This window comes from Phragmites australis, chromosome 2 (genome assembly GCF_958298935.1).
Source record: "Phragmites australis chromosome 2, lpPhrAust1.1, whole genome shotgun sequence".
In the NCBI taxonomy this organism is placed as follows: domain Eukaryota; kingdom Viridiplantae; phylum Streptophyta; class Magnoliopsida; order Poales; family Poaceae; genus Phragmites; species Phragmites australis.
In genome coordinates, this window is record NC_084922.1 from 32563002 (window position 1) to 32581344 (window position 18343).

The 18343-nt window shown below is 42.5% G+C and overlaps 1 long non-coding RNA gene across 4 annotated transcripts; it reads left to right on the plus strand.

The window, feature by feature from the left end:
• Positions 1 to 12777: 12777 nt before the first annotated feature.
• Positions 12778 to 17882, plus strand: LOC133908413 (uncharacterized). Of its 4 annotated transcripts, none has more exons than XR_009908206.1 (4): positions 12778 to 13030; positions 15536 to 15629; positions 16250 to 16542; positions 17441 to 17882. It is a non-coding gene; the product is annotated as an uncharacterized LOC133908413 (long non-coding RNA). The 4 variants fall into 4 exon arrangements; XR_009908205.1 differs by having other exon boundaries at positions 16463 to 16542; positions 17441 to 17877; XR_009908203.1 differs by lacking the exon at positions 17441 to 17882 and having other exon boundaries at positions 16250 to 16842.
• Positions 17883 to 18343: the final 461 nt, after the last annotated feature.

An 18343-nucleotide genomic window follows, 5' to 3' on the forward strand; every position in this document is an offset into this window, starting at 1 on the left:
GCCAAAGATATAGATGGAAATTTGCGCCGAGCCATTGTGCTCAACGGGGTCGTCAATTTGGTCACCGCAAGATCTCAAGAAAAAGGCGCGGGTCTTGTCCAGGATGAGCCGGGTACCCCAATACAAGGTTGCCAGAGCTTGAACTCAGGCATCGACTGCTCTAGTGTTGCTATGGCTCCAGATGGATTTCCTGAGGTGATTCCATCCAGAAAATCTACAATGTGCTACCAGAATTTACTACTGGAGATCTGAAACCACTACAGCGGCCCGTTGATAAGATATATGTGCATGCCCTTTGTCATCTGGAGATGGAAGAACGACATTTTTGGAACAACGATTATGAATAGCCTTCCGTTCCTTCGTACCACGCATCCCTCTAGGTTCACCCAGAATGCATCATAGGAGAGCGGCGGAAGATCGGAAAACCATCCAGTCACCGGATTCAATACCCTACCTTTGATCTGATCCCCTCGTTCGATGACGATCAAGAGCCCGCTCAAGGCCCCGATCATCTCCCAGTTGTCGCCAACTAAACCTCAAAAATGAAGGTCGAAGACTGCTTCGCTTCCTAGACGATGCACCTTCACCGAGCCATCGTTGTGCACGAATGACCCTTTCAGGATCCATGGTGCGAACTCGGCCACCTTGCGCACTTCACGCTAGGTGGAGCAGACGCAACGGAAAAAGGCGAAATGTTCTGGGTGCGGTAGTTTATAGGAAATGAGGTCCATCACTCCCAATGATAGAGCCACCTAATCAGGATTCCCCTCCAAAAGGGGGAGGCACAAAAGTTTTTCGAGCAAAAGTAGACAATGCTGAAAAGCTTTGGAGAAGAATCCAAGAGCGAGAGTTTGGCGAAAGCAGAAAAGATGAGGCGATGGAGTTGATTTCTCCACGAGAGTTATCTCTAGTTAAAATCCAAAAAACGATTCCATTTCAGCAACCACTACGTCTCTACGACGCCTCGATCGGTGATAGAGATGGCAACGGGTCTGCCCCCGCCGGGTTTTGCTGGAACGGACCCGAACCCGAAACCCAACTCGCCAAACCCGACCCAAACCCGAAATCAATATCGGGCGCAAAACCACCCCCGCCCCCAGCCCCGACGAGGACCCGAAACCCGATGGGGCAACCCGAAATCCGGCAGTGTGACGGCGGCGGGTCGGGGCGGGGCGGGCGAGCGGGGCAGGCGCGGCGGAGTGGGCAAGCGGGGTGGGGCAGAGCGGGGTGGGGCTGGCGGGCGGGGCGGGGCGGGCGCTGGGTGGGCGGGGTTTTAGGTTTTGGGTGACACCCACGGTGAAAAAATAGACTCGAACCCAAACCCGACCCGAGTTAAGGCCCCGATCCGACTCGACCCGATAGCTTTGCAGGGTTTTTTTGCACCCGAACCCGCCCCCGTTGGGTCTGAAACCCACGGGGACCCGACCCGACGGGGGAAATTGCCACCCTTAATCAGTGAGAAATGCAGAGCGGTGATATTGTGCAAATCTCTACATGATCGTCCAACTTCTGTAAGACATTAAATGCTCATATACCTATCAGTTCAAATTTTGAAAGGTTTTTTAACTCTACTCAAAATCGGGTGTTGACTAATTGAGCTTTTAGTCCTTTCTTGAGCTTCAAGTGCGGTCAACAGTATGGCGCTCGATCCAATTGTGTTTCCACTTGATCCTCGAAATAGCATACATTCTTACTCTATTCTCTCGACTGCAAGCCTTACTCGACCAAGCTTAGACTTGACGGTACTCGAATGGGAAATTGTAGAAACGCTTCCTCCTGAGCAAGGTTAGAGGCTACTGTCGAATATGTAACTACGGGATATATACGCATAAAGAGTATACCATATACGAATAAGGTATGCAGTGTGTATGCTTAACAATTCCAGATATTACAGAACCGGATCTGCAGTACCTGAGACTTCTAGAGATCTAGTCAGCGTATACTAGAAAGGTCTCGATTGGTTATCTAACTCAAGAACAAGTAGTATTCCAACAGGATTTATCTAATTTTTCTTATTGACTACGGCGAAATAGGAGGTGGTACAATACCCCTATATATATTACGGGGACACAGACCCTCGAGGGAGACTTTCTTTTTCAAAGAAGGACAACTCATCTACAACTCGACGCAAGCACTAGAGGTCATAGGAGATACTTGACGACTTTCTCATTAGTCTAATTTAAATCTCATCTACTACTTGGAATAGATCTAGACACCTTATTTGTACTCGAGTGAATATAAATACATCATCGGTCACATAGAACGTAAGGTATTACTCTAATGAGAAGCTCAAACTTATATATATCATATGTGCATCGTCACCCATTCCATTCTTAAATTACGTAGACAATTCTGTTATCCTTATAGATATATTATCCGGGAAAAAAAAAACCCTAACACTTAACGTCTCTGACTTCGCCGTCGCAGCAGTCGGAAGTTGGAACCCACTGTACGATAGATATAAAAAAGCCAGATGGACGTTGATCTCCCATGGCTGGGGAACTCGACGGCCGGCAAATTAATCTCGTCGTGCGTTACGTTGTTCCAAGCGGGATGCGAAGACTGAAACATTTGACCACGCGCTGCGTGGCGTAGCGGACCCACTCGTTGAAATCTGCTCAGACGAGGTGCACCCCGCTCGGTACAGGTTGATTTGGAGAGATTCCATGTCGGAATCGCCACGTTGAGCGAGCACCCAATCCACGAAACCAGCCAAGTGGGTTGGCACGGTGCCTCCCTTTTTCACATGGGTGTCGAACAGCGAGAGGTCCTGGGCATGAATCCACGCGCGCCGCCATCGCCGCGAGAGCGCGGCCGTGCGCGTGACGTCCGGCGCTTTGCGCAGGAAGGCAAGGATGACGTGCAGCAGATCATCGGGGAGGGCACTGATCCGACTGCGGGTGAGTCGTCCATGGGATCCGTGGTAGTTCTTTCGATGCATACAGATCTAGAAGATCTATCAGTGAGAGGAATCGAACTGCGATGCCATCTTGTACTCGAACTAGTAAACCGTACGTTGGGCTTGTTCCTTTCCATTTCTGGAATTAACAGTTAGTATTAGGATCCGGATAGATAGGATTGGAACAAGCACTTCACTATGCGATACCTCGCCCTGATCCGTTTGTTGCATGTGTGAATAATGGTGATATTTTAATAAGAGATGAAGTAGGATATTTAGAAATTAATGTATTTAAATATTTTATATATAAGATAAATGTATCTTAATTTCTATTTAAATATTCTTTAGTTTTCTCTAATGTGTCTATTGTACCGTTTAAGAGGATTACAACTTATTATAGCAAGACAAATTGACAGTACGTAAATACATAAACGTAAATAAGATAGACAGACAAATTCGATAAGAAGAATTTTTATCCCATACTATCGGTGTCACATAAGCCACCCCTAGTTTACGTTGGAACTCCACAAAGAATATACTCCTGATCATCAAGTCTCTTCCAGTCACAGCTATTGAGATACCAAGTCACCGAGATAAAACCTCAAACATTATTAGCCACCGAGCCAATAATGCGAGATCTCATCACTAACCTCTCTTCTAATCACTTGTGCATCGTCTTCACTTCAAAGCTTTATCACAAAGATAAGGGTCTCCACGTCCCTGCACAATATTCTTGTCGCCGCTCCACACCAAATCGGAGGGTCAACAAGTTACCGGCAAGTCACCAAGACTCTAAGGTACCGACATACATATCAGTACACGGTTGGATCACTCTTTCATCCACTCTCTATGTTGTAGTAACTAGCAACACTTCTCTTTAGGCCTATAAACACCAGTCACTCTGTAATGGTGTGCTTTGCCTTAGATGAACACTTTAAACACTTTGATGGCTTGGATATCTTCTCAAGTGTATATAGGCTTCTTTAGACTCCAGCACCTTTAAATAACCGAGTGAGTGGATATTTATAGCTTCAAACTCGCCAACTAGCCGTTGCTCCAATGGCTCAACTTTACTGTGAATACCGGATGATCTAGTGACAACAGTAGTATAAGCACCGGACCATCCGGTGTGTACAACCTCAGAAACTAGCCGTTAGAACTCACTCAGAACCACTTCTCAACACCGTATTATCCGGTGTATACTTTATCTTCATCACCAGACTATCCAATGTGCATACTTAAGCCTAACCGAGCTAACTTGTTCACTGTTCAAGTGTCCGGTGTATTGATCTTCTAATCACCGAACATTCCGATGTGTATAGTTTCATCTTCTCTGAGTTATTAAAAATACTCTGGTGTGCACTGTCTTTTCATTAGTGGACCTTTTAGTGTATTGATGTTTAGTCTTCGATAGTTGCAGTGCTTCTGTTAAATTCTTCGGTGTATACTGATTCTGATCACCGGACCTTCCGGTGAGTATAATCTCATTTCAGCTCACTTTTCCAACCTTATGTAAAAATGCTCCAGTGTGTACACTTTTGGTATCACCGGACTATCCAGTGTAGTCATTTTCCCTGGGATTTCTTCAATTCAATCAAATTTTATCCCGACTTCAGTAGCTTCTTCATGTATTACATCTATGAGACCTACTAATCATATATTCTTGACAAACATGTTAGTGCCAATGACTATATTGTCATTAATCACTAAAATTACAATCATGGTCTGATAGGGTCATTTTTGCTACAATCTCCCTATTTTTGGTGGTTGATGACAACACAAATAAAAGAAGTGTCAAATAATAAACGATACCAAATGTAAAGAGCACAAAGCCTTACCACATTGTTTGGATGCATGTTCTTACCACTTAGTTTCTCTTTTGTTGTGCCTTCTCCTTTCTCCATTACCACTATCTCCCTTAATCAACCCATGCAAGAGCTTCTTCATTGCATGCTTTTGATATCAAATATAGATAAGTCCCCCTTTGTCAACCTTGGCATCTTACTAGTTCTCCACCAGGTATGCCTCTTGCTTTGGTCATCAAACTTCTCCCCTTTTGTCAAGAATCTAAAAAAAAGCTACAAACACATGTTGAACTCGAAGAAGGGCGTTAGAGTATATGTGAGAGAGCTTCATATATCATGATCACAAGGATCACAAGTCATTAAACTCACATAATATGATTTAAACTCCCCTTATATATGTATATAGATATGATGAGAGAGAGACATATGCATAACTAGACAATATATCAATGTGGTAGCTTAAGCCATATTATGCATGGATGTAACTTAAATGAACAAATGAATTGACAATAATACCAATCAAAATATTTAAACATTGCATACCTCTAGGGACTTGTTGATCACTCTATGAGACTACAAAAGATATTACTTGAAACACATGTTAGTCTCAAAATCACAACTCATATGATATACTCTCTCTAAATATGTGTATACAAGTGTTGAATACTTGTGAGAAATACGCACTTGTTATTGATAACAATGGGAAGGATACCTTATAGATTGATTCATGGCATATAAATGATACCACTTGTAGAACTAGTGCCATATAATAAATCTACAACTAATAAACCATTTAAGTTGCTCATAAGAAAGAGAGAAACACAAGTAACCTACCATATGAAAAATCTACACTAGTCATTGCAATCAATTGAATTAAGAGTACGTAATCCTAGATAAGGCAAGTGAATTTATCAATTTAGAGGATTTAGCATCTAGTACCTTTGCCTTGTTTACCTTTAGGCGGAAATTTGGGTATAGGATGATCATGATTTTCAACAATACGTCCAATCTTGTACATTTAGCTTCTTTGTTTGAATTTTCACTTCATCTTATGAGCTAAGTCTCCAAATCCCCGTGGCTGACTTAGGCTTCAAGTCTTCTTTGGAATCCAAATCTATTAGGGCCCTTTCATGTAGGTGATGATTTCCTTTGGCACCTAAATAAGTTGGTTCTACCCCTGGTCCTTTCTCCCAACCATATACATAATCACATTACTATTTTCTTTCTTCTTGAGCTTGTAGTGGTTACTTTTGGTCTTGACTTTGTAGTTGGGCTTGGTGTAGAGGTTGGAGGTCTTGTTGGAGAGGTTCGTCATTTTCTTCTTCTCTTTGGTCTACTTCTTAACTTTCTTGCATTGAAAGGACTTGTGGCCTTCTTAATGGCAATTGAAACATGCACGGTGGACCTCTCTGCAAGCTTCTTCACCATGCTATCACAGTTATTTTGAGGAGGTTGGACATGGTTTTTACCCTTTAATCTTGTCAAGTCCTTCTTGAGCTTCTCCACTTCTTGCTTGAGCTCATCATTCTTTTGTGTAATGATTTTATTAAATTATTCTACAACAACATTCTCAACACAAGTCTCATTGCAAAGGGATAAGAGAAAAATAAATTAAATCATCACAAGAAGTGGAAATATCCGCCTTAGGCTTGAAATTAAAGAGAGAGGTAGATTGTTTCAAAGAGATATTAGTTTGAGATTCAATACACTCAAATTTAGTCTTAATCTATTCATGCTCCTTATTTAGCAAATTAAATTTGCTCAATAATTATTCATAATTAGAAGCAAAGGTAGCATGAATGTCATTAAGGGCATTGAATTTCTTTAGTTTTTTAGATTATTTCTTTAAAGCTCTTTGTTGCTCATTGCCAAGTGTGATGATGACTTTGAGGAAGAGCTTCTCTTAGAGGAGTGGATGGTGAGGCTCTCATCAGTTGAGCTTGAATCTTCCTCTTGTCTCACTCTTGTTCTTGATTTTCTTCTCTTTCTTAATATGATCAATTATTTTGATCAAGTATTTTAAGTAGATTGGATGATCAATCTTGCATCGATTCTCTTGATGTTCTTTTCCACCTGTGACATGACCTTGACCATTTTGAGATCAATTTATTCATCGCTTAATGTGCTTTGATCATTCTCTTCATAACTCTCTTCGTCTTGATCACCATCATCTTCACTTGAGCTTGACTCTTGCTCCTACCTCCCCATCTTTGCCTTCATGTATGAATACGGTACTTCTTTGTTTGTGAGGGTAAGGTTCTTGGCATCGGATGAGGTAGAAGCTTCAACCCCTATGTTTCTGGTCATCTTATGGGCGGTGATCTTGCTGAGAACTTAGCTTGGAGTCATCTTGCTCATGTCGTGTCTGTCGTAGATGATGGAGACAATTATTTTGTACTTTGAAAGAAGAGCTTGAAGTATTCTTCTCACCACTTGAGCATCTTTGATTTGCGTCAAACCTAACACATTGATCTCATTGACAAGAATATTCAAATATGAGTACATGTTATTAGCACTTTCACGGAGTAGTTGTTTGATGCCATTGAGCTTAGTAACAAGCACATGATATTTCTCATTGCGCACATTCTTTGTCCCTTCATGTATTTCAGTGAGACTATTTCAAATAATATGTGCGTTGGTGAGAGAATAAACATGATTAAATACATCAATATTTAAAGATGATAAAATGATACTGTTTTCTAATGCACCTAATTGTCTTCTTTATTTGTGAGGCGTTGTCTCATCCCTTCCGCGGTGACTCTCCAAATATCTAAACCTTTAGCTTGCAAATAACAAGTTATTAGAATTTTCCATCAGGGAAAATTAATACCGTTGAAATATGGAGCGCTATAGGTATCCATCCAAACCCCGGACATCACAACTCTAGGCGGTTAAACCTATCAATAGCACAAGGCTCTAATACCAATTATGAGGAATGGTGACGTCCTAAGAGGGGGTGAATTAGGACATTTAAAAACTAATGGCTCCAAAAACTTCACAAGATAAATCTATCTAAATTTCTATCAATGTACTCTAGGTTTATCTTGTGTATCTATTCTACCGCTTAAGAGTAACCTACTCTAGTAAGGTAAATTGAAAGTATGTAAATGCGAAAACGTAAGGTAGAGAGACAAAATTGGTACAAGCGATTTTTATCCCGTGATATCGGTGACACATAAGTCACCCCTAGTTCACGTTGAAGCTCTAAAAAGAATAAGCTCCTTGTCGCCAAGTCTCTTTTAGTCACGGCTCTTGAGATACCAAGTCACCAAGACAAGGCCTTAAGCACGATGAGCCATTAAGCCACCAAGATAAGGTCTCACCACTAATATCTCTTCCGATCACTTATGCGTCATCTTCACTTTGGAGCTTTAGTCACAAAAACAAGGGGCTCTGCATCCCCGCACAATCTTCTTGCCATCGCTCCACACCAAGTCAGAGGTTTAACATGTTACCAGCAAGTGACCAAGATTCTAAGGTGTCGACGTACCTCTCGATACATAGCTGGATCACTCCTTGATCTACTCTCTAGGTTGCAGCACCTAGCAACACTTCTCTCTAGGCCTATAAGCACTAATCACTCTCTAATAATGTGCTTAATTACCTTGGATAAACACTTAAAGTACTTTGATGACTTGAATGTCTTCTCAAGTGTATATGAACTTCTCTGGACTCCAGCACCTTTACATGGCCGAGTGGGTGAGTATTTATAGCCTCAAACTTGTCATCTAGCCGTTGCTCCAATGGCTCAACTTTACTGTGAACACCGGATGATCCGGTGACAACAGTAGTACAAGCACTGGACCATCCGATGTGTACAACCTCAGAAACTAGCCGTTAGAATCCACTCAGAACCACTTATGAACACCAGATTGTCTGGTGTATACTTGTATTCTTGAGCCTGATGGAGACAACTTCTTCACTGTTCAACTGTCGGTGTATTGATCTTCTGATCATCGGACATTCCGGTGTTTATAGTTTCATCTTCTCTAAGTTTTGCAAAATACTCAGGTGTGCACTGTATTTTCATCACCAGACCTTCCAGTATATTGATCTTCAGTCTTCGGCAGTTGTAGAGCTTTTGTTAAATACTCTGGTGTACACTAATTCTGATCACCGGATCTTTCGGTGAGTATAATATCACTTTAGCTTAGTTTTATGTCCTTCTAAAAAATACTATATTGTGTACACTTGTGGTATCATCGGACTATCCGATGTAGTCAGTTTCCCTGAGATTTCTTCAATTCAATCAAATTTTATCCCGGTTTTGGTAGCTTCTTCATGTATTGAATCTATGAGATCTACTAATCATATATTCTTGACAAAAATATTAGTCCCAATGACCATGTTGTCATTAATCACTAAAATTACAATCATAGCCTAATAGGACTATTTTCGCTACAGCTTGTTTGGTGCAGCCAATCTTTTTTAGAGGGAACAAGAAATTCTTAGGAGCCAATAATACCAGGCCAGCATAACAATAAGAAAAGACCAGGCCAGGCCGGAGCAAAACGGTTCCCAGCCCGAAAAGATCTAGGCTTCTCACCGGTCTAGCCTCTCCACGGCACCTTATCATCAGTTCAAACTTGTTCGGGCTTTGTTCGACGAAGCCCATCTAGCCCACTAGAAAGGCGGCACGCTCTGATTGGGACAGGTGGGTGTGGCAAGAGACGTGAACGGATTTTTCATCTTAAAACACAAATTTCTCGTGAGCTACCATTTTTTAATCCGTTTAAACCACCATATTATTTGCAATTAATGCGATAAAATGAGATTTAATATGAATATTTTTTATATTTTAAAACCCAATATTTTGTGTATGCTAGTTCAACATTTTGGGTAAAAAATATGTTGAATGGTTTTTTTTTGGCAAAATGTTGAATGGTATTTCCCAAAATGTTGAACCAAATCTTTTGAAATGTTGAACGGTAATATATTACCACCATAGGGCCATCATCATTTTGTCTCTTCCACCAAACATTACTCTCTCCCAGGCGACTCACAAGTCTGGCTTCGATCTCGCCGAACCCTTATCTCCGGCTGCCTCTCCGGCTTCAGAGCTGTGGGATTCTGGCAGGGATTGACGCCAGGAGTAGTTTTTAGGGTAGGTGGTAGTTAGTTTAGGTGTAGATATAGGAGATTAGGTAGTTTTCCCGGTGGTGCGTTTGGCGACGTCACCATGTGGGCTTTTTTTACGGCACGCTTTATTCGGTGGACGATGCCTTCTCCACTTATGTTCATGGGGAGAGTTGCGAGGACTTGAGAAGATGTTCGAGGTTGATGGACAGGGCCGGCCCTTGGGGGGGGGGGGCGAGCAGTGCGGCCGCTCTGGGCCCCCAACTCGCAGGCTCGCAGTGGGTAGGCCGTAGGCCGCGAGACGCCGCCGAGCCGCCGAGGGCCCACCCCGCGCCGCCAAAGCAGGCCTGCGCCAAACACTCGAACCGAACTGACGTCTGCAGGAATCAGGATTGCATAGCGCCGCCAAAGAATCGAATCGAACCTGCCGTCTGCCGACTGCCGTCACGGAATCGCGGCATCGGCGCGCCTGGCCGGTCCGCCGTCGGTCGGTGGCCCGGTGCCCGCCCTGGTCCGCCATCCGCCCGGGCCCCGTCCGCCATCCGCCCGGTGGCCGGTGCCCGCAGGCCGCAGCCCGCCCTGGTCCGCCGTCCGCCTGGTGGCCGGTGCCCGTCGTCCGCCCTGGCCCCTGGTCGGCTGGTCCGCCGTCCGCGTCCGCCGTCCGCCCAGGCCCCGGTGCCACAGCCCACAGACTAGGCGAGTACTGAGTACTGAGTAGGCCGTAGGCGACGGGCCGACGGCAGTTGATTAAGAAACAGAGCAGCAGCCAACAGGCAACAGATTTCAGAAATCAGTTTTAAGGTTAATTTCAACTATTCTTTTTTTTTTTAGTTTTGTAACTTTGTACTTTATATGAGTTCAACCACTAACATGTTAATCTTTTCAATTATCAGTTCGTCCTAGGTATCATGTCATTGAGAAAGTATGCATCGGGTAGCGAAAAAAGGAAAAAGAGAAAACAGGTGGATGAGTTAATAGAATCACAGAAGGGGGCAATGGACAAATTCTTAAGGAGTAATACGGGCAGTTCACGAAACCCAGATGAGTGGGCGATAGTTGCTGTGGAGGAACAAACTAATGTGAACGATGACGACCAGGGCTCTACCCCTACGGAAGACAATGTTGACATCAACGAGGATGATAACAATGTAAGTGGTCATGATAACATATTTAATTCATCTGCTACAGAATCTGCTAGTGTTGATGAGCAGCTGGTTTTTACTACAGATATTTATGATCCAAGAAATTGGGATAATCTTGATAACAAAGCTAGGGACATATTAGTGGAGAAGGGGCCTATAAGAGAAGAAAATATTGTATTTCCTTTAGAATTTGGCATGACATTTTATTTGCTGTTAACACTATGAGTAAGAAGTTGCAATCATCATCCATGTGCATTGAGTCTACCTTATAGCAAATTGAAGGCATAATGAATTACTTTCACAGCTATAGAAATGAAGGATTTGCTTCTAGTTTGATCATAGCCAAAGATATTGCATCTGAAATGAGTGTAGAGGCATAATTTTCAGTAAAGCGTCGTTCTATTAGGAAGAAACAGTTTGATGAAACTGATTATAATGAAGCAAATTTGCAAGCTGAGAGGGCTTTTGAAGTTGATTATTTTTTTGTTATGGTTGATATGGCAATCACTTCATTGAAAACTAGATTTGAAGAACTCCAAAAATTCAAAAGTATATTTGGGTTTTTAATAAGTTCAACAATCTTGAAGTCATTGGATGGTATTGAACTAAAAGACCGTTGCACTAAATTTGCAGAAACTTTCTCTCTAAAGGGTTCATCTGATGTTGAGTTAAATGATCTAATTTCTGAGTTAAGTGTTATGCAGTTGACTTTACCAGATAGACCAATGTCTGCTATGGAGATTTTTGAGTTTGTCAGAAATGCAGATTGTTATCCTAATATTTCTGTTGCTTATCGGATCTTATTTACTGTATCAGTGACTGTGGCATCTGCCGAAAGAAGCTTTTCAAAGTTGAAATTATTGAAGAACCATTTGAGGTCTACAATGTCACAGGAAAGATTAAACGGTCTGGCAACTTTATGCATTAAGAAGAAATTATTGGATGAGATTGATATTGATACAATCATCAATGACTTTGCATTTAAAAATATCCGAAGAAAATTTTAAGTAATATGTTTGAAGTATTTCATATAAATATTGTTTTTGATGTAATTTAAGTTTTTATCGGTAACAACTTAAATGTATTTAGGGCCCTATATTTAATTTCGCACCGGGCCAAAAAATCTCAGGACCGGGCCTGTTGATGGATGTTCCACAGTGTTCGAGCGTCAGGTTTGCAGTCCCCTATATTGGGATTTTGCTTCTCTGGGTTGCGGATCCTCAAATCGGCGATGCTAGATCGTTTCTTTCGGGGTTCCGCTTCGGTTCAGTTCAACGACAGCGCCGAATTCGGAGCCAGCGAGGTTCACAACGGGATTTGCCAATATTCATTCAAAAGCTTTTCATGCGTCCCTACGGTTGGTTCGGGGAGCTATCTCTTGCGGTGTTTCTAATGCTTTGGGTCCTTCAGAAGCCTCGGTGAATGTCTTCGGTCCAGTCCATGCGCTGTCCGTCGCTGAATGCTAGCACAGCCGTCCGACAAGCCAGTGGATGGATCGAGTTTGGAGACCTGGTTGTCCTTTGTTGTATTTTTTCTGATCGCCAAGGTCTTTTCTGTAAGTTCGCAGGGCATGTATACTGTTTCATCATAATATAATATATTCTAGGGCTTCTAGCCCTTTAAAAAAAATGTTGAACGGTGATGGGCTAAGCTCTTCTGCTCCGTGGACCAAATTGGTCTATTTTGGTCGTTGGACTGCTGGGCCGCGCTGCTCTGATCTTTTTGGTCGCCTTGCGCCTCTGCCAGAAGCCTCCCGAGGCCGAAGGCCACACGGATTGTGACGGGCCCGTAGGATGGGTGAGTGTAGACTGTAATATTTTAAAATAATCATGTATTTTTATAAATACTGAAAAATAAAAATAAAAAAATTCCGAGTTCAGTAAGTGAAGGCGAAGGGGCGCCGCGCCACGCCGAACGCCGGCGACTTGGCCGTTGCCGTACGCGCGGGAGTCGCCCGCCATCCAGAGCCGTGAGGCGGAGGACTACCGGCGGGAACTCTGGCGGGAGGCTACCCGGCCCGAGCCAACTGGTCGGCGCGTGGCGCCTTTGCCTCATGGGGACAGCGATCAAGCGCAGCGCCGAATTACCAACGCGGCCAAGTTATCTAGGTCAGTGCTCGCGGCTTGTATATAGCGTAAGCAGCCCAATCATACTTGCGATGCTTGTTTCTATCTGCTGTTCTAAGCTCTTGCATATTGATAGGTGGAGCTGTAGAAATTGCTGCTTGGATAGTGTTCTACGAAATGCCTAGAGTAATGAACCTTGTGCCTGTTGAATTACTAGTACTGTTACATATCCTTTATATCCATCTTTTTTTATTCTGTCGGGCATGAAAGGTCTTTGCATATCGAGTAATTCGTGGGGTCTCAGGGATGTGGGTGGAATTGGCATTGGACTATTTGCTTCACTTCGGGGGAACTCTTGGAATCTCCGGTCAGAATTCAGTATCTGATTTCATTCGGGGTACAGTTCCTGGTTCTGCTCGAATCTTGAATGTGCTTTTGGGGATCTTTGGGGCGTAGAACTGTAGATGGTTCAGGCATTAGCACAGCTTGTGAATTGCAGTTTTGCACTGCTGCTGAACTGCTTGAGTTTACGGCAGAGATCTACATTACATGCCTATTCGTATAAAGGAAAGGATGCATGTAAAGTGCCATTGGGGACATCTTGCACCTTATGACAGTACATGGAGGAGGCAGGATTAATTTCTACCAAGCACACAACTTTATAATTTGCAAACTGCTACAAGCGTTTTACATCACTGTTTACTGCACAAGTGCTCGCAAGGGACCATAACTAGACACTATGGCCAATTGTACCCTAAGTTCTGCAGGACAACGGTTGACTTGCTTACAAGACCTATAACTATATACACAAAACACAGACACATGTGCTTTCTAGCTTCTTTTATTTCTAACCAAGCATCCATAAACACAGTAATACAACAACAATATATCTGTAGGTTTCCTTCAATATCTTAGCCCAGCTAGAATATCTAGTTTATGCAGTAGCAGTTCCTGTCTGGTGGTTCTTCACATACTTCACTTCTGAAAAATTAGAGTCGAAGATGTACCATGTAAGTTTATCTGAACTGTGGTCAAACTTGGATCTGTTAATGGGGTAAACATTCCATGTTGCATTTGAATAGCATCAAACTCGGAATATTGATCAAACTATGCTCTCCTTTTTTATTTTGTAATAGCTTAATATGTATGTATGCTAGTTTGTTAAAATGGGCTCTGTCAGTTGCCTCCTATCTATAATTTGCAAATCATGGGATTTTCACAGCTATCTCCACAAAGGGTACGAATGGTTTTGCCCCATTTCAAGAGCACATGCACCTCTTAAAAAGGGAAGCAAGAGCTTTTTTGCAATAAGAACTACATGAAAAGGAGATACTAAAGTGCATGTCAGGCTACAAGCCTGAAACTGAAGCTAGAGGGGTTAGAGTGCAAGATCTTAACCTTTTCTTTCGGTAAGGAGATTTTTCTTCTAGAGTTGGAATCCCACGTGATTAAGTGACACTAAGGGGCAAACAGTTAGTACGAGCTACAGATCCAGTTCTTGTGGCTGTATGCAGACCAACTGGTCACGCACTGCATCTTACTGCATGCAAGTCGTGCATGCATGACGCCTGACAGAAACTCAAATATTTGCTGTTGGTATGGACAAATTCCTTAGTTTCTGTAACAGTGCAAGCACTCTGATGTTGCATTTAGTAGAACAGTAAAGGAAATGATCAGTGTTCAGTGACATCCCCTAGCTATTAGTGTCCACTGTCCAGCCATCTAGGGCATGGGCATGGTTTGTATGGCTGATGTTTCATCCGTGCATATGTGCTTGAGACAATAGCTAGCAGCCCAACAAGATCTGAGGCTGCAGATTACGCTTGCTTAGTGTCAAGATTAACCTTATTAGGAAAAGTGATCACTAGCTAAGAAAAATTACTCATTGGTTATTACCGTGAAGAGAGGTTGGTTTTTATTACCTCAGTTCCAAGCTCCCTGTGTGTTGTACTTCGGGAACGGAACGCTGCCGGACTCGATGAGCTTGACGTCCTCGACGAGGATCTCGTACTGGTGGCGCACCTCGTCAGCTGTCTTGCTGCTGCCCATGAAGCGGGACACCTTGTGCCAGCGGTCGGGTGTGCCCTCGCCGTAGTAGGCAAGGGCCTGCTCGAACAGCTTGTTCTCTTTGGTGCTCCACGCTGAGGCTGCGTTAACGTTGTGGGAAGAGCTCCTTGACCCAGAAGACATATTTGGATTTGATCTTTGTTAGAAACTGAGCTAGTGCTGATGTTTTATGTGTAGCCTCTGGTTAAATAGCTGGACTGAAGTGTCTGCCCTTCAGAAGCTCTGATGGTTTGATCTCTTCGCTGCTGGGGTGGCCTCTATTTATAGGCACTTGGTGTGCCATCATCTTCATGTCTCTGTGTGTACGTGTGAACTGTAGCTCATATGCCATCATGCTTGCAATAGGCTTGAAGCTTGAAAGGTGAATGAGATTCTCATGTTTTGAACTCATGACCCACTAGAAGAAAAGTGCGTGTGAGGGAAAGGGGGATCCATATATCTTCCTGTTCTATGACAAAAATGCATCCTTTTCAAATGCAGGTTCGCAAGCTGTGATGGGTCTGGCTGAAAAATGGATCATACACTGCTAAGTCAAACGATGTTAACATCACAGTGCATGGTGCTGCGTCTATAGGTAAATGAATGCCCCCTTTTGCTTTCATGCCTCCTTAAACCTCCAAGCATGCTAGCGTTGCATTGCATTTCAATGCTCAATAGTTAGATTTGATCTTTAGTTTGCTATAGTTTTATATTTGAACTGCACGCATGACTCTGGTGCATATTTAACCAAATGCATTTAAGAAGAGAGATTTTTCTCTTCAGACGGAGGAAAGCTAGGATTGGATCAAGTTAGAACTAGCTGATATGTGTAGGGTAAGTATCTAGCCCAAACTATGAAGTGCCTTTCCCATGTAAAACGGTGCAAAGTGTTGTAACAAAGTCGAATATTTGAATCAAATATAAAAGTTTGACGTACTCTCTAATATAATTAAATTCCATTATCTATATCTTTATAGATAGGAAGTAAAAGAAATAATTTCAGATGGGAATGCACTTGAATTATCAAGCTAAATGATAATATTATTTTCCTTCTCACAGTCTATAAAAATGTTGATTACAGTTTTTGGTGGATTTACAAGTAGAACATGTCTAAAATGTACAACATGTGATTTTGTTCAATTCTTTAAAGTTTAAGGGTGCGTTGTACAAGCATTATACCATAAAGGTTTACCCATTGTATACATCTACGGACAGAATGCCCCCTCCTTGCGGCACATAGAAGTGGCTTCCTTCGTCCCTTGTTTTACGTTGTAAGTTGGAGTAACTAGCTTTCTGTACATACAAGAAAAGGCTGCACATAACTTATACATGACAGCTGAAACATCTTTTGTTTTGGCACTTCCACACTCTTATCTTGAAAGATAATGGGAAAAAAGACCGATCTTGATTTTTTAATCAAATTTCCAGCTTCCATTATTTTCAGAAAGAGGAGAAACATTGAGACCACAAAGGCAGATTGACAAAACTGAAAGCATCATCAGAGTAAGGTACCAGATCTACCATCACAATCCAGAAACCTTTTACTCTTCAGATCACATGGTACATATGGCGGTGGTCATTATCTTGGGTTCGCATGAGTGGGTGATAGCTTGACGCACGCGCTTAATTTCCAAATATATATAGCTTAGCCTGTGCAGTTCTATAGACTGAGGGCCCCTGGTATATCAGTGTTACCTGGACACGGACACGGGTGTCGGAATCCGACTCGGACTCGGGTGTCCGATTCGGCAAAGAAAATTTGGATACGCGAAATACAACTCGGAATCCGACACGGGTGTTGGAATCCGACACGGGTGTTGGAATCCGACTCGGATTCGGGGTGACCGATTTGGCAAATAAATTTGAACACAGGTGTCCAAGTAACACTAGTATATAGAGGCCAAGGCAATGGCATCTGCCTGATAGCCCTGAAGTGTTGCAAAAGATCTAGCGATGGAATGGTAAAGCCAAATGGCTTTGCTCCACTGGGGAGAAAGATGTGATGCCTATGGTGGCCATGGAGGCGTTGCTTGCATCGCTTGTAAAGGAAGGGGATATATTCCGTGGACCTGCATCAATGTGTGCTACACTGCTACTAGTCATATGTACTTATGTGCATTCGTCGAAGGCTTGTTCCCCTGTGCATACGGGCACGGTATGATGTTGCTGGCCGTTTGGTTTGGCGTAGTTACTTGATTGTTAAAATAAACTCTTTGGATACAGAACCTGACTATAAATTGTACAGGCACTGTGATTCTTGATTATAACATTTATGAACTGAGTCAAATGAAGCTTAATATTGAAAGCACCCTACATGAAGGCATAGAATAATTCTGATTCAAGAACCAGAACCCAAAATTTAGCAAATCTTTTTGTACTCATGATTTCTTGATGATTGTACTGCAGCACATGAGATTTGGGGGAATATGTGCCAAAGTATGGGCTGAAGCCGGACCATAGAATAGGTATCTTTCCTGTCGGCAGCAAGGACCTTGGAAGAGAGAACTGCATTTGTTCTCTGGTCCTCAACCTTTGGTCTTTGAATCTCCAGAAATTATGTAGGCCAATCAATGTTTGTTCTATAGGTCGACCCTCTTGTTAGTTATTACTTTACATTTTGTAGGTGGTTCAATGTTTATTTTGAAGCATGTCCCCTTTAGCCACATATGATGAGTGTGCCTTGGACACTGACACGGTGTAAACACAATTTTAGCCACCACTTTCTATTTTAATATATTTGCAGCATATAATAAAACTAGAGTATTATTATACCTTTTTTTTTTGAAATCTTATCATTTTCCATTAGATGATCGAAATATTCATGGAGATACCGTTGGTCAGAAGTAAAATAGTTTGACTGCACAAGGAGTTCCGAGTTCTGACCCTCGATGGTGGGAACCTCTGAATTTTAGGTCTTACACTGCTGTGCAAACTTACTGAATTTTGAAATCTCCCAAAGGGAATGCCCTTTAAAGAGTGAAAATACCTAAAAGCATCTAGCATGACGGGACCATGCATAATTCGGTGCATTTTTCTAAAAAAAAAAATCCAGAAAGCAGATCAAATAAGTTTTGTGTCCGAAGGTACTATCAAATAAGAGTGCCCATGGATTGCCCGACCTGCACATTATCACTTGCAGGACAATCAGCACCAGTGTTAAGAAAGCCCCACAACATGCGATACTAGATAAGAACCAAGCTTCGATTTCGATGGCTAGTGAAGGTGGTTGTATCTTCTACCTATTATGGATCAAACATTAGATTTGCTCCTCTACATCTTCGGTTTTTAGTAGACGTTGTGTGAGTGTGT